At 42.9% G+C, this 13,530-nt stretch overlaps 1 long non-coding RNA gene across 1 annotated transcript; it reads left to right on the top strand.

The window, feature by feature from the left end:
• Positions 1-9,755: 9,755 nt before the first annotated feature.
• LOC110203776 (uncharacterized) lies at positions 9,756-13,530 on the top strand. Its single transcript, XR_002323082.2, has 3 exons — positions 9,756-10,013; positions 10,131-10,323; positions 13,441-13,530. It is a non-coding gene; the product is annotated as an uncharacterized LOC110203776 (long non-coding RNA).

Below are 13,530 nucleotides of genomic sequence, written 5' to 3'. Positions count from 1 at the left end.
AGCAGGCCTTTACAAAATAATTTAACTGGTTTTACACAATTTTCCCACTATCTTTTGGTTTCTTTTAGTTCACATTTTAATAACATCCAAATTATGAAAAGATGATTGACATAACTGATACAAAAGTTTACCAGTTGGAAAAAATACTAGATTTTTAAAACTTGAAACAAACACATTACCAATAGAATGAACTAAATTATCTTTTGGTTGTGTTCCAATACATAAAAACTTGTATTTTTGATCTGAGGGGAAAAAATTCACCCTCCTTTCCTCTTTCTCATCCTCTCTCCCTCACCCCAACCCCGGCTGAGTTGGGCGCCACAACCCGGCCAAAGCTGAATGCGGAAGAGGGGAAGAGAAAATTTTCCAACAACTTGTCTTTCTTATCTTATCTTTCCATCCACATTCAAAAACTTGGCCAGAGTCCAGAATGTAAAGAGAAAGATAATTTTTTTCTAACAATTCCCCAAAAGTTTCCAAATCGTTTATTCTCAAACCCTCTGTTCACACTGTTCATGCAAATAGATTATGCTTTTCTTTCTACCCATACTTCTCTCATTCCTGCATGCTTAAACTTTCTTGCCTTTTACCAATCATATAACCTAAATAATACAGTATTTTTTCTCTCTTTCTCCCTCCCATCCACCTGCTCCTGGGAGGTGGCTGGTATTAGGGAGGGAGAAGGGGAGACAGAAAGTGGAATTTCAGAGTCCAGCTACAGCCCCTGGAATGCTATTCTTACTGACTAGTTGCAAAGGTTATCAGATTACACGCGTGGACACTCCACTCATACCACACAGATGAACACAGAACAAATACAGAAAAAATATGACAGGGAAAATTCAAAAGCTCAGAGGGGTTTGTTAGAAATTCCTTGCACAAATCAAATAATATTTATTTTTATTTTTATTTTTTTCTTTTCATGGTTTTCCAGATGTTATGGAAACCAGGCAAAATTTACCTTAAGATCTTGGAGAATGAGTTTTCTCCAGGGAGAACACATTTTAACCAAATGAGAGGAAAGTAAGCTTGAAGGTGTTGCTCTCTATTTTTAAACTGAATCTGACCCATTTTAAAGGACAGCAGAGAAATCCCCGAATAAGCCTAGAGTTGTGTTTCTTTCAACACGAGTAAATCCCCTTACCTCTTCCCATAGTTGTAGTGGAGTTCTGAGTCAGTAAGGTGCCACTGTGTCTCTCTTAATCTCTTTTACTGCCCTGGGGTCTAAAACTTTCCCATCCAAGGATTGCGAGTCCCTGTTTGGGTGCCAACTGCCAGCAGCCGGTGTGATATGCGACAGAGTGGTGAAGAAAAAGGGGAAAGGGAACTGGAGAAAGAAAAGTCAGGCTAGGCAAGTCTGAGACTGGTGCTCATAAGACTAGTTTATTTTCAGGTGTTATAAGATCATATACTACAGAAAACAGCTTTGTACCATGAGAAATGATCTACAAGCGCTAATTAGTAACATAAACAATCTAAACAGCTAAAGAGCCTCATTTTCTCATGAGAAAGTAGTTTTAATGCCAAATTTCATACCTATTGTTTCCCTGCCCAGTTCTTAGTATTGTCTACCCGAGTCAGCCACCTGGTCTCAAGGCTGGGCATGAGTGAGAACTTAGAATCAACAAACCATAACAAACAGAGCTAGGACAAGAGTCATGGGAGCGTTTATCCTGAGGCAAGCCTCTATATGTACTGACCCCTAAAGTCTATAAGGACTTAGAGATTTTCCATAAGGACTTGGCCTCCCACACTGGTGCATTTTCTTTAAGGTGTTATTATCTTCAGTATTTTTTGAGGGGTCTCCTTTAGCAAGCTGTTGACTTGTTTTTCATGCTTTTCTTGCATTACTTTCATTTCTCTTCCCAGTTTTTCCTCTACTTCTCTTACTTGATTCTCAAAATCCTTTTTGAGCTCTTCCATGGCCTGGGACCAATTCATATTTTTCTTGAAGGCTTTGGATGGAGGAGCTTTGACTTTGTTGTCTTCAACTGGTTGTATGTTTCAATCTTCTTTGTCACCAAAGAAAGATTCTATGGTCTGACACTTTTTGGGAGATTTGGTCATGATCCCAGCCAATCACTTGAGTTATAAACTCTTTGTTAAGGTAGGGGTCTGCTTCCAATGTGGAGAATGTACTGTGCCCAGCTTCAGGGGTTTTGTGCAGTTGTTTTCAGAGATACTTCTGGGGACCTGTAAATTTTCAGTTCTTCCAAGGGACAAGGTGTTTACTCCTTTTCTGGCCTGTGCTCTGGTCTGTGAGTGACCACAGGCACTCTTTCCTGCCTTGGAACTGTGAGGAGGATTTCCTCTTTACCACCACTACAAGTTACACCATGCCAGCACTCTTCCTCACCCCAGAACCACCACCCAGGACTATGTCCTAGATCCAAGCACGGGCAAAGCAACAGAATCCTGCACCAGCAAAGAGATCCCTGCAATCCCCCTCTGATCAGCCACTCAATTCTCCCTCAGTCTGTGGGCTGGAAGCTCCAGAAGTAGCTGCTGCCTTGGAGCCAGGCACTGGGACTAGGGCTGGGACAGAGCTTCTCTCTCACCATAGTCATAGACTTTTCCTACTGACCTTCTAAGTTGTCTTTGTTGTTCGTGGGTTGAGAAGTCTGGAAATTGCCACAGCTACCCATGATTCAGGCCTCTGAGGGCTGCTCCAGGTTTGCTGAAGCCTGCGCGCCCATACCGAGCTGAGCTCCTCTCCCCACCCAGCTGATATACCTTTCCAATCAACCATCCAGGTTGTTTTGGGCTGGAAATTTGTTTCACTCTGTCTTTTTGTGGGTTCTGATGCTTTAGAATTTGTTTAGAGCCATATTTTAAAGGTATTTGGAGGGTTTTGGGGGACAGCTCAAGCAAGTCACTGCTTTTTCTCTGCCATCTTAGCTCTGCCCCTCCAAACCCAGGTTGGTACATTTTAATTTCAGGAGGTTAGTTCCTTGAGGGGACCTACTGGGGAAGTATGTCCCAGGTATCATTGCAAAACTCCCAATAGGGCAAAGAGCATAAACAGATAGAGTAATAAGTCTTGTCTGGCCATTATTTGTTTTTTTTTAATTTATTTTATTAATTTATTTTGATTTATGAAAAATCACTTCCATATTGCTTTTGAGTTTAAAATTTTTCTCCCCCTTCGTCCCCACCACCCTCCCCAAGACAGCACACAATCTGATGTAGGCTGTACATTTCTATTCCTACTAAACATATTTTCACATTAGTGAAGTTGTAAGTAAAAATTATTCACTAGTGTTTTGCTTTTGACCACCACCTCCCTCAGTCCCTCCCTCCCTTTCCCTTTTCTCCCCCTTTAGCCTTACTGCTTCTTCCCTCCCTTCTATCCCCCCTCCCTTTTCTTTCCCCTTTTCCCTCCTACTGCCTATAGGGCAAGTTAGATTTCTATACCTGATTATGTTATTCCCTTTTTGAGCCAAATATGATGAGAACAAGGTTCAAACAATGCCTACCCCCCTCCCTTCTTTCCTTCTGCTGTAATAGGATTTTCTGTCTTTTTCTGTAATGTAATTTACCCTTCTCTGCCTCCTCCTTTCCTTTTCTCTCAGTACATTTCCTCGGTTAGATCAGATTAATCTACTTCCTTGGATCCATTTAACCCACTTCATTAGATTTTTTTTTTATCATTACATCAAAGTCAACTATTATCCACCTCCTTTACATATACTCCTTTAACATGGTATAATAATAATAATAATAATAATAATAATAATAATAATAATAATAATAATAATAATACAGTTCTCAAGAGTTGCAAGTGTCATCTTCCCTCGTAGGGATGTAAACAGTCCACCCTTATTAACAACATATTGTATCTTTCTGTCCCATTTACCTTTTTATGTTTTTCTTGAGTCTTGTACTTGAAGATCAAATTTTTTGTTGAGCTCTGGTCTTTTTATGAGGAAGGTTTGGAAGTCCCCTATTTCATTGAATATCCATCTCCTCCCTTGAAAAATCATGCTCCTTTTTGCAGGGTAGTTGATCCTTGGTTGTTATCCAAGCTCCTTTGCCTTATGGAATATCATGTTCCACATCCTGCGGTCTTTTAATGTAGAAGCTGCGAGGTCCTGTGTAATCCTGACTGTGGTTCCATGATATTTAAATTGTTTCTTTCTGGCTGCTTGCAGCACCTTCTCTTTCATCTGGTAATTTTGGAATTTTGCTATTATATTCCTTGGTGTTGTCAATTTGGGATCCCTTTGAGGTGGTGACCGGTGTATTCTTTCTCTGGTTATTTTCCCTTCTGGTTCTAGGACTTCAAGGCAGTTTTCCTTTATGACTTCCTGAAAGATACTGTCCAAGCTCTTTTTTTCATCATGATTTTCAGGCAGTCCAATAATTTTTAAATTGTATCTCCTGAATCGATTTTCCAGGTCGGTTGTTTTACTGATGAGGTATTCTATGTTTTCATTTGTTTTTTCATTTTTTGTTTCGTTTGACTGATTCTTGCTCTCATAGAGTCATTAGTTTGCATTTGTGCAATTCTAGTTTGTAACAGATTGTTTTCTTCTGTTAGTTTTTGTACTTCCTTCTCCAATTGGCCAATTGTATTTTTAAGGGATTTGTTTTCTTCAGTGTACTTTTTTTCAAATTGGCCAATTGTATTTTTAAGGACTTTTCTCCCTCTCTCATTAGACTTTTAAAATCCTTCTTGAGCTCTTCTAAGAAGGCTTTTTGGGCTTCAGACCAGCTCATATTCCCTTTTGTTGTTGCAGATGTGGGTTTGTTGACAATGTTGTCCTCTTCTGAATTTCTGTCTTGATCTTCACTCTTCTCATGATATGAATATATGGTACGTTTCTTTTTACTCATGGTGTTTCTTTATTCCCCAGCCTTTAAAGAGATTGAGCTCTCCTGCTGGGAAACAGCAGATACTGACCCAAGCTTCTTGTGTTGGGAGCCTAGCTCTTGGTCAATGGCTTTGTGTACTGGGGCCTCTTATGTTGGCAATTGGAGGCTGTAGGTTTCTGGCAGCTTACCTGGTATTGGGCTGGAATCAGCAAGGCTGGAACTTTCAGGCAATTCTAGGTTGCTTGCTTTTCCTTTCCTTTAGCTTTCTTCAACTTCTTTTAGATGGGTGCTGCAGGGTGTTTATCTGCCTGGGACCCCTTGTAATGCTGCCTCCCTCGTTTCTGGGAGAGGCACTGGGAGATTCCTTTGCAGTAGAGTGCTGAGGCACCTGGTGGTTTTCTGAGCTGGTTTCCACCGGTTCCCCACCCTCACTGAGGCACTTGGAGGTCCAGATGTTGGTGTTTGCCTGCTCTATCACCTAGGCTTCAGGATCTTCTCCTGGTTAACAGTTGGAGGCTGTAGGGTTCTGACAGCTTACCTGGTGTTGGGTTAGAATCAGCAAGGCTGGGACTTTAGGAAGACTCTAGGTTGTTTTCTTTAGCTCCTTTCAGATGAATGCTGCAGGGTGCTTAGCTGCCTGGGGCCCTTTGTAGTGCTGCTTTCCTTATTTTTGCTGAGGCACTGGGAGACCCGTTTACTGGGCTGCTGCACTGCTGCTCCCTGTCTTTCTTCTAGTTCAGGTGTTCCAAGGTTGTTTTTTTTTTCTGGGGTGACATTTTCTGGGTTTTCAGAGGTTTATAGGGGAGGGTGAGAGCGACTACCTTTTTCCTCTGCCATCTTGGCTCCCGGAAGCGGAAGTCCTCTTGGCTCTCCATTATTTGTTAAAGGAACAAAAGGGAAGAGAGGGAAAAAAACTAAAACAGTATACTCAGCCCTTGTTTGGAATCTTGGGACAGCCATATTATCTGGGTGTCAGCTGCTTCTGTGTCTGTACTAGATTGACCTCGATGTCCCCAGAGGGTTCTGCCATCCACTCAAGAGTAGGGGCTTTCTTCAGATAATCTAGGAGTCCACACCAATGAGTCTAGCAGCTGTGGGAGTAGTCATAAGGACCTGGTCCAGGACAATGATTTATTGATCAGTAGGGGGCCAGCATGATATGTACAATTGTGAGAAAACTCCTTGCATCAATCTTTGGATCTGAGTTTCTGGTCAGCATAACATAGGTCCTTGGTTAAAGGTCTCTAAACAGCACATAGTTTCCCAGCCTTGCAAGGGTAGGTTCAAACAATGCAATAAAGTTTCCTCCCAATTGCCACAGTTGAATAAGTTTTTCTTGTAAGACAGAAGTTGATGGGGCAGCTAGCTGGTGCAGCGGATAGAGCACTGTCCTTGTATTCAGGAGGACCTGAGTTCAAATCTGGCCTCAGACATTTAATATTTACTAGCTGTGTGACCCTGGGCAAGTCACTTAACCTCAATTGCCTCACAAAAAAAAGACAGAAGTTGGACTAGACCCATAATTGAATAGGTAGTAAGCTAATTCCAGGACTGAGTCACAAGATGGAGTCAGAGTGGTTCACTCAATTCCCACTATTAACCACTTGCTGTCCTAATCCTCTCAATCCACTATAAACCAAATGTATATGTTTTTTTTCACAAATTCATAATCACAATTACATTAAGTCAGGTTTCATTAATGTCAGGTTACAAATCAGACTACTTAGAGGGCTCACAATGTACTAGTTTTGAGAAGGGAGATTCACACATCCCCAAGGTAACGAAGAAAATTTAAACATGAACATTAACATCAAGTCTTCTTGTATTCTAGTGACCCATTCCCAATATCCATTTAATCAGCACATTTTGAGCCCTAGATGTCTCATGCAGTTTTCTGGTCCCTAGATATATTTACTTGGACAATAGTCTTTATTCTCAGAACAGCTCTAAAGGGGATTCTGCTTCTGTGGTTCTAAATATAGAGGTTCCTAGATAATTATGACTTAATATAATTTAGTAAATTTGGTTCTTCAACCTTGAAACTTCGGAGAATTTCAGTTTATATACCATTTTCTATTTCTGTCTTTACCTAAATTGTGTTTAAAAACTTATGAGGGTCCAACCATAAAATGAACTGTTTTGCCTTGTAAAATTATCAGACAGATACTTTAAAAATGGGGAAAAAAATTTCACTTTCAATTTATGTGTAAACTCCTTAATCTAATTTTGAGAACTTATTAATAAAACATACTCAAATCCTGAATTTCCCTGACAGATAAATATGGAAGCAAATCATATGCATACGCATATAGTTCTTAGAACAGTCTAATCCCGTTGCTTTCTCAAAATTTACTGTTCTATTTATTTAGAAAATGTTTTACATTACATCATTGTCTTATTACTTTGTCTAATTGTCTAACCCCCTTAGGAGTATGGCATCCCTATATTATAATTTGACCGCAAATATAGGTTAAAACTGTAAGGTGTTAATACTTGCATCCTATTGTAGTGACTCAGAGATGTTCCAATATCCATCTGTTATTTAATGGATTTAGTATTGTACTTAGAAAACTTCTTGATTATAGAAATTTTCTATAAAAGGAGAAGGATAGACATAGTTATAACAATGTCATATAACAACGACAGGGGGGAAAACTCCCTTAGCTTTGATTCTAGGCATGAGTCACATCTGACAGCCAATCATGTAGTCACAGCATGTTAAAAGCAAGGTGAGGAAATTTCCATTTAAGAAAGGAAATTATACAATGGGTAAATAAAGTCAGGAGGAGTCTGTCTTAGGCCATGCCAAGGTCATCCCCAAAACTTTCCCCAGGCATAGGCATCCATCCACCTTTAGCAGTTCCCAGACTGCAGCACATGCCAATTCCTACTACTGGTTTCATGGCAATTCAGACAACTATCCCTGTAATCAAAGTTCAAAACAATAGTTATTCTCAGTCCCAGGAATTTTTACCTTAAATAGCAAAATTTCACTAACCACAGCTTAGGGCTTGAACATCTTTACCTATGTTTCCCTAACAGCTAATTAACGTTTTTCCTTTACTTAAAAATTAAAACTACTCATATTCTGGGCCTTCAGACATACAGCAAATATCTGATAGTTGACTCATCATTAATATGCTGAAGTTACATCTTTAAACTACCCTATATACTTTTATAATAACCAAGATGAAGATTTGCTATTATAGCAAACTACTACTACTACAACTACTACTACTACTACTACTACTACTACTACTACTACTACTACTACTACTACTACTACTACTACTTGTGCCATCTACTTTTAAGTTTTATAGAATTTAATACTTATTTTTTCTTAAAATAAATTCTCCTGAGTGGTAGCCCAGAACTCACTATTTCAGAAAGGAGTGAGTTCCTAGAATCACTCCAAATCTCAGGAGTTCTCCCCTGCAATCGTAAAAGGATCAATCTCCAAACCCAAATTTTATCAAGATATTTTTGGCAGTTCTACAAATTTTGATTATCTGACTTTAATTCTGTAATTTCAACTTGGCCAATGTTGAAATGACAGGAAAAAAAGTGTTTTGCAGGTTTTCTTTTCTTTTCTTTTTCTCTTTTCTTATAACCTACTCTCACACAGGAAGCCTAAAGTGTGAGTCAGTCCTGTTTACTGGGACAATTTGCTTCAAGTACAAAAGTTCATTAATCTTTCCCAGTGTTCTAATCTCTTTGGCTACAGCTCTTAGAAATTTTTCTGGCTGGCTGCATTTTCTTTTTTTAGAATCTTTCAGGGTAACAATACACAAACAACAAAAACACAACAAAGACATTTTACATTTTACCAATACACAAACACATGCAAAATAACAAGACAGATACAAACAGACACAAATAGTTCTAATAAGGTGCACAATCACAGTCCATAGCAAGCCATGCACTTACTGGTTTAACATGGCATGCAGCTAACCAAACACTCTCAGCCTTTGGGGGTGGGGGGAGGCAGCAGGGAGGGTGCTGAAACCAGAACAGAGCAGATAAGAGCCTCCTGGCCTGTGAAGGCCAGAGCCAAACAGACCAGGCAGGAACAATCGGTTAGGGGAACAGAGTGTGCCAAAAGGATATCCTTACCAGAGTGACTGAGATGAATTGGGTCACTGGAGGGTGACGGAGTTTTCCTCACAAAGAATGGTGAGCTTGACCAAGGTGGGAGCTTGGGCATTGGAGGAGGGAGAAGGGCAGAGGACTCACCAAACAAGAGGACTGGAGAGTCCAATGGCCAATCCCACTTCTGACACCATTAAACATCAACTGGACTAGACCTCTTGGCCTGCAGAGACTGTAGCCAAACAGGCAGAGCAGGTAAGAACAATTGTCTGGTACTAAGACAGAAGTTTATTTTCTATAGTGAGGGAAATGGCTTGCAAGCAAGGAGCGAAACTAGACACATGTGCCTGGGTTCCTCCTAGTAGAGGACCTGTTTTAGTGTGGGCAAATCTCAATACATATAGCAATGGCTACACAGTGAACTATAGCCTTCACAATGAAGGGTAACAGCAACAGTGAGACAAGTTTGATCCATAGCATGGCTTCATGACCAGAAAATGGGTCTTACAGGTGCTTTTCTGAACTCAGAGAATACCTGGGGCTGGTGTGAAACAATTCTGGGATTTTGCTGTGGTTGAGTTCATTCAGAGGGTGAGTGCAAAGGATTGCTGTTATGTCAAGCTCAAGGCACCGCTTACTTGCTGGGTCTTAGCTCTGGAAAACAGGGTATCTCCTAATAGTATTCTGACAGGTCCCTGCTGGGTCCCTTTAGCCTGTTCTCTTTTATCTCCATGTCTGACCATCTACACTGTGCCCCATCCTGAGCCTCCTTGGACATGGGTGCTCTTCTCTCCCAAGGTGCACACCACCCATCACTTGACAGTCCCAGCCTTCTGACTCCAAAGCAGGATTCAAGCCAGCCCCTAAGCCACCTCCCCAGTCTCCTTCAAGAGAATTCCATATCCCACATGTCCTCTTCCTCCACAGGCCAAGAAATCAACCAGCTGTTTCCCTTATCCCCTTACTCCCTGGGACAGACCTGAAGGTCAGAAGATGAGTGCCACTGAGGGCCACAAGAAAAGTGCTCTGCCTGCCAACAAGCAGGTGAGGGAAGGAGAGCCCTGAGAGGGGTACAAGAACCCTAAGGGGTCATTGTACTCATCTCAAAGGTGAGGCTATGGAAGGGGAATATTCTTACCTTTCTTTGTGCAGAGCTGGGTATGGGCGCTGCCCTGCCTACCTGCCCACACATAGGCAAGCAGCTTTCTCTTCCTCTTCTTTCTCAGATCAACAGATGCTAGTCAGTGACCTTCAACATTCTGAACACATCCAAGATACTGAGGAACAGTCTGCTTCAGAGGGGCTGCTAAGAAAACTGAAACCATGGCCTCTTCCCTCATTCAAAGTGGGATCTGTCTCTTCCCCCATATTACCACCACCACTGCTGGCAGCAGAACGTTTCCTTAGACCAGGGGCAAGGTAGGGAGCAAGGGAGGGGATGGGGCTTAGTAGGCATAAGGGTTTCCAGGGCAGTGTGCCTCCATCAAAGCTATTGAACACCAATATACTCCCACCTGAGACTCACCCCAGACCAGGGGTCTCTCTGCTACGTAAGTGCCCCACTATGCCCCAAGGATCCTGTGCAAATAATGGTAGTCTGGGGACACCTTTGACCCAGGGTAGAAGTGCTCTGATCCTTTGCTTGACCTTGGGGAGATCAGTCTTGTTGGGGGAAAAGATTCACACGTAGAATTCCATTAGGGCCTTTAACTTACTCTTCTGGGGAAGCTTGAGGGCCTTAGGTGTCCAAAGGATTCAGAGAAGAGAAATACTACTCTCCAAGTTTAGGAAATGGGGTGTTTGGTCTAGGTTTCTGTCCCCATTCACACTTTACCTGCCTTGTCTCTTTCAGGCAAAGCACTGAGGGACCAGGATCTGTGAGCATCTTCTGCCCATATCTTCCATGACATCCCCCCCACTCTCCCAAGGGGCCCACATGCCTTGTCTCAGTGCTTCAGTGTAGAGAAACTTCTCATCTCAGAGACACCTATACCTGCCTCTTACTCTCCCTGCCTGGAATCCCACACAGCACACCTTCCCAGGAGGGCAAATGGGGAACTGCTTCCTGGGAACTGGGGCCTGACTGATTCCTAGCCAGATCATCCTGTCCCTGTCCCTCCATTTACCTTGAAACATAGCAGTCCTTCTTAGCTCTCCAGCAGAGAATGACAGACCCAGTCAAACTGAGACCCTATAGGTGGCCAGGCCCCAGGAACCATGCTGTCCAGCTTCCCTTTCCTCCCTTCCTCAGTCTTTCTAAGCTACAAGCTTAGGAATATCCTATTGGTCACAGAAAGGGGCTGCCTCATGGCCCCCTTTGCCTCCCATTAGCTCTATCCATAGGGATGGTTCTTGTTCTGATGGCTGTGGCTGCTCCAGGGGCTGACATTGGAGAAGGCAAGTTCCCAAAATTAGTTGGGGAAAAGAGAGTCTGCATCTCTGCTACCCATACCCCAGATACCTAGGCTCTTCTGCCTTTCTCTCCAAAGGTCCCCCTCCAGCTCCCATCACAATCTTCCTCATCTCAAAACTTAAGATTCAGCATCTCCTGCCACCTCTAAGCCTCTGTCCTGCCTCTCAGTGCTTCACTGCCCTGAGTAGACATCTGCCAACACACAAATGACACTGAGGCCCTCACCCCACCCCCAGCTGATGGAACCTAGGGAAAGAAACTGGATGGCTATGTCCCCTTTCCATCCTCTGCCCCTGTGGTTCAGGGGGCATTCAGAGGTACCCAGCATGACACTTCTCTCTTCTGGGTATTAACTGCCTCACAGTTCCTTCAGGCTTTTGGAGAGACAGGGAGTAGAGAAGGTATAGAGGGAACTGGAGTGGTAGGGAGGAAATAGGGTCAGGGATCATCTGAATTTTTATAAATGTTATCATTGCTTATAAATATATGTCTTGTTTTTCTCCCTACAGGATGGACTGGCTTTGAGGGAGGAGACGGGTGTGGGGAAAGGTTCAGACCACTTATTCCCCAACATTGCCCCTTTTCCTCTATGCTGGCTGGCCTCCCCAGTTGCTGCTTGTCCCTCTGGTATTTGCTGAGGCCAGTGGAGGTCACCAAACTGTTCCCCTCAGAGAAGGGACTGTGGAAAAGAGGACCTCCAGGTTCTGGGTGTCTCCTCATTCTTTGCCTGGAGTCTCCCTGACCTGTCCTTGAGATCCTGGGCATCCCCTTCTGAGGGCTGGTTCCCCACTCCCAGGGTTCCCTTGCCCCTCTTTTCTCAACTCTCTGGGATTATTTTTCTCTGGTTTTTAAAAGGTTTGGTGGAAAGATTTTTGAATTTTGAAGTAGAGTTTTTGGGGGTTCAGCCAGAACTCTGCTCCTTTTTGTCTGTGACTTAGAGAAATCAACTCCCCCTGCACCATTTCTCCAGGTGCAAAATGAAGGGTTTACTAGCTTATCTCCATGTATAGACCCCTCTCCACCATGCCCAGATGGCCAGCTCATGATGGTGTGGCATCAGGTTCAGACCTGAGTAAAAGATCCCAGAGACCACCTGTTCCATTTGCTGAGGCCCTTTTGAGGAATCTGATTACCCAAGGAAGAAAACTAGACAAGGCCTGAGCTTAACATTTTATTGGAAGGCCTCCTTGTCTCATCTCTTGCTGCTTTGACTGGTCAGGCCTGGTCTGATACTATTGGAGCAGTTGGCTGGGATTCTTCCTCAGTCAGAAGTTATCAGGCATGTGACTGGGCTAGGACTCCTTGGCTGGTGGCTAAAGATTGGGATTGGGATGTCCTCATAACGGTCTCCTGATGGGAAGTAGACAGGAGTGTTAGGAATGAAGGAAAGGCCTAATATCGGGGGTATTTGAGGGAACCCCACTCCTTTAGTCCATGACAGCTCTTCACAGGACTAGGCAGAACCAGAAAGTACAGAGACAATTGCCCTCTCTTTGCTTTCTGAGTCTAAGAGAAGATCCTGGATGGGTGACCTGGTCAAGGCCTTTCCCTCTCTAGGCCTCCATTCCCAGATATAGAACTGAATCTCTGGACTTTCCCAGTTTGGAGCAGTGAGCCCATGCTTCGTTCTGTTGGGCCTCCAGGTCATCCTACAACACGGAAGGGAAGAGGGCATCTTCTAGCACCCTATCCTTAAACACACACACCCCTTTTCCTCATCATCCACCCCCATATAGTCAGTGTGCTGCTCTGCTCTTTCCCTCAGTTCATCTGGCCTCTCCCTACTTTTCTCATTGTAATGTAGAGTCCATGTTTTATAATAGTTGGATTACCTAAGTATTTGGACCCTCAAATCACTTCAGAAAAATCATCTTGTCCAGTTTCTCAAAGAAGCCATTTACAGACAGGAATTGCTTTACCAGAGAAAAATGAACTATCCTATGTTTTTGTTTTTTAAGGTAGTTGGGGTTAAGTGACTTGCCCAGGGTCACACAGCTAGTAAGTGTTAAGTGTTTGGTCCGAGATCAGATTTGAACTCAGGTCCTTCTGACTTTAGGGCTGGTGCTCTATTCACTGCACCACCTAGCTGCCCCCATTTGTTTTTTGGTTTTTTTGTTTTTTAGATGAACTATCCTATGAGTGGCAAAACTGTTTATTTCTTCTGGGAAGGAAGGGAAAGGCAAGTACAAGTTCGAAAGTTATATCCTTAAACT

This window comes from Phascolarctos cinereus, unplaced genomic scaffold (assembly GCF_003287225.1).
Source record: "Phascolarctos cinereus isolate Bilbo 61053 unplaced genomic scaffold, phaCin_HiC Scaffold_8;HRSCAF=390, whole genome shotgun sequence".
NCBI classification, from domain to species: domain Eukaryota; kingdom Metazoa; phylum Chordata; class Mammalia; order Diprotodontia; family Phascolarctidae; genus Phascolarctos; species Phascolarctos cinereus.
Note: the sequence above shows the minus strand (reverse complement) of the source record. Positions and strands in the feature narration are given on the sequence as shown.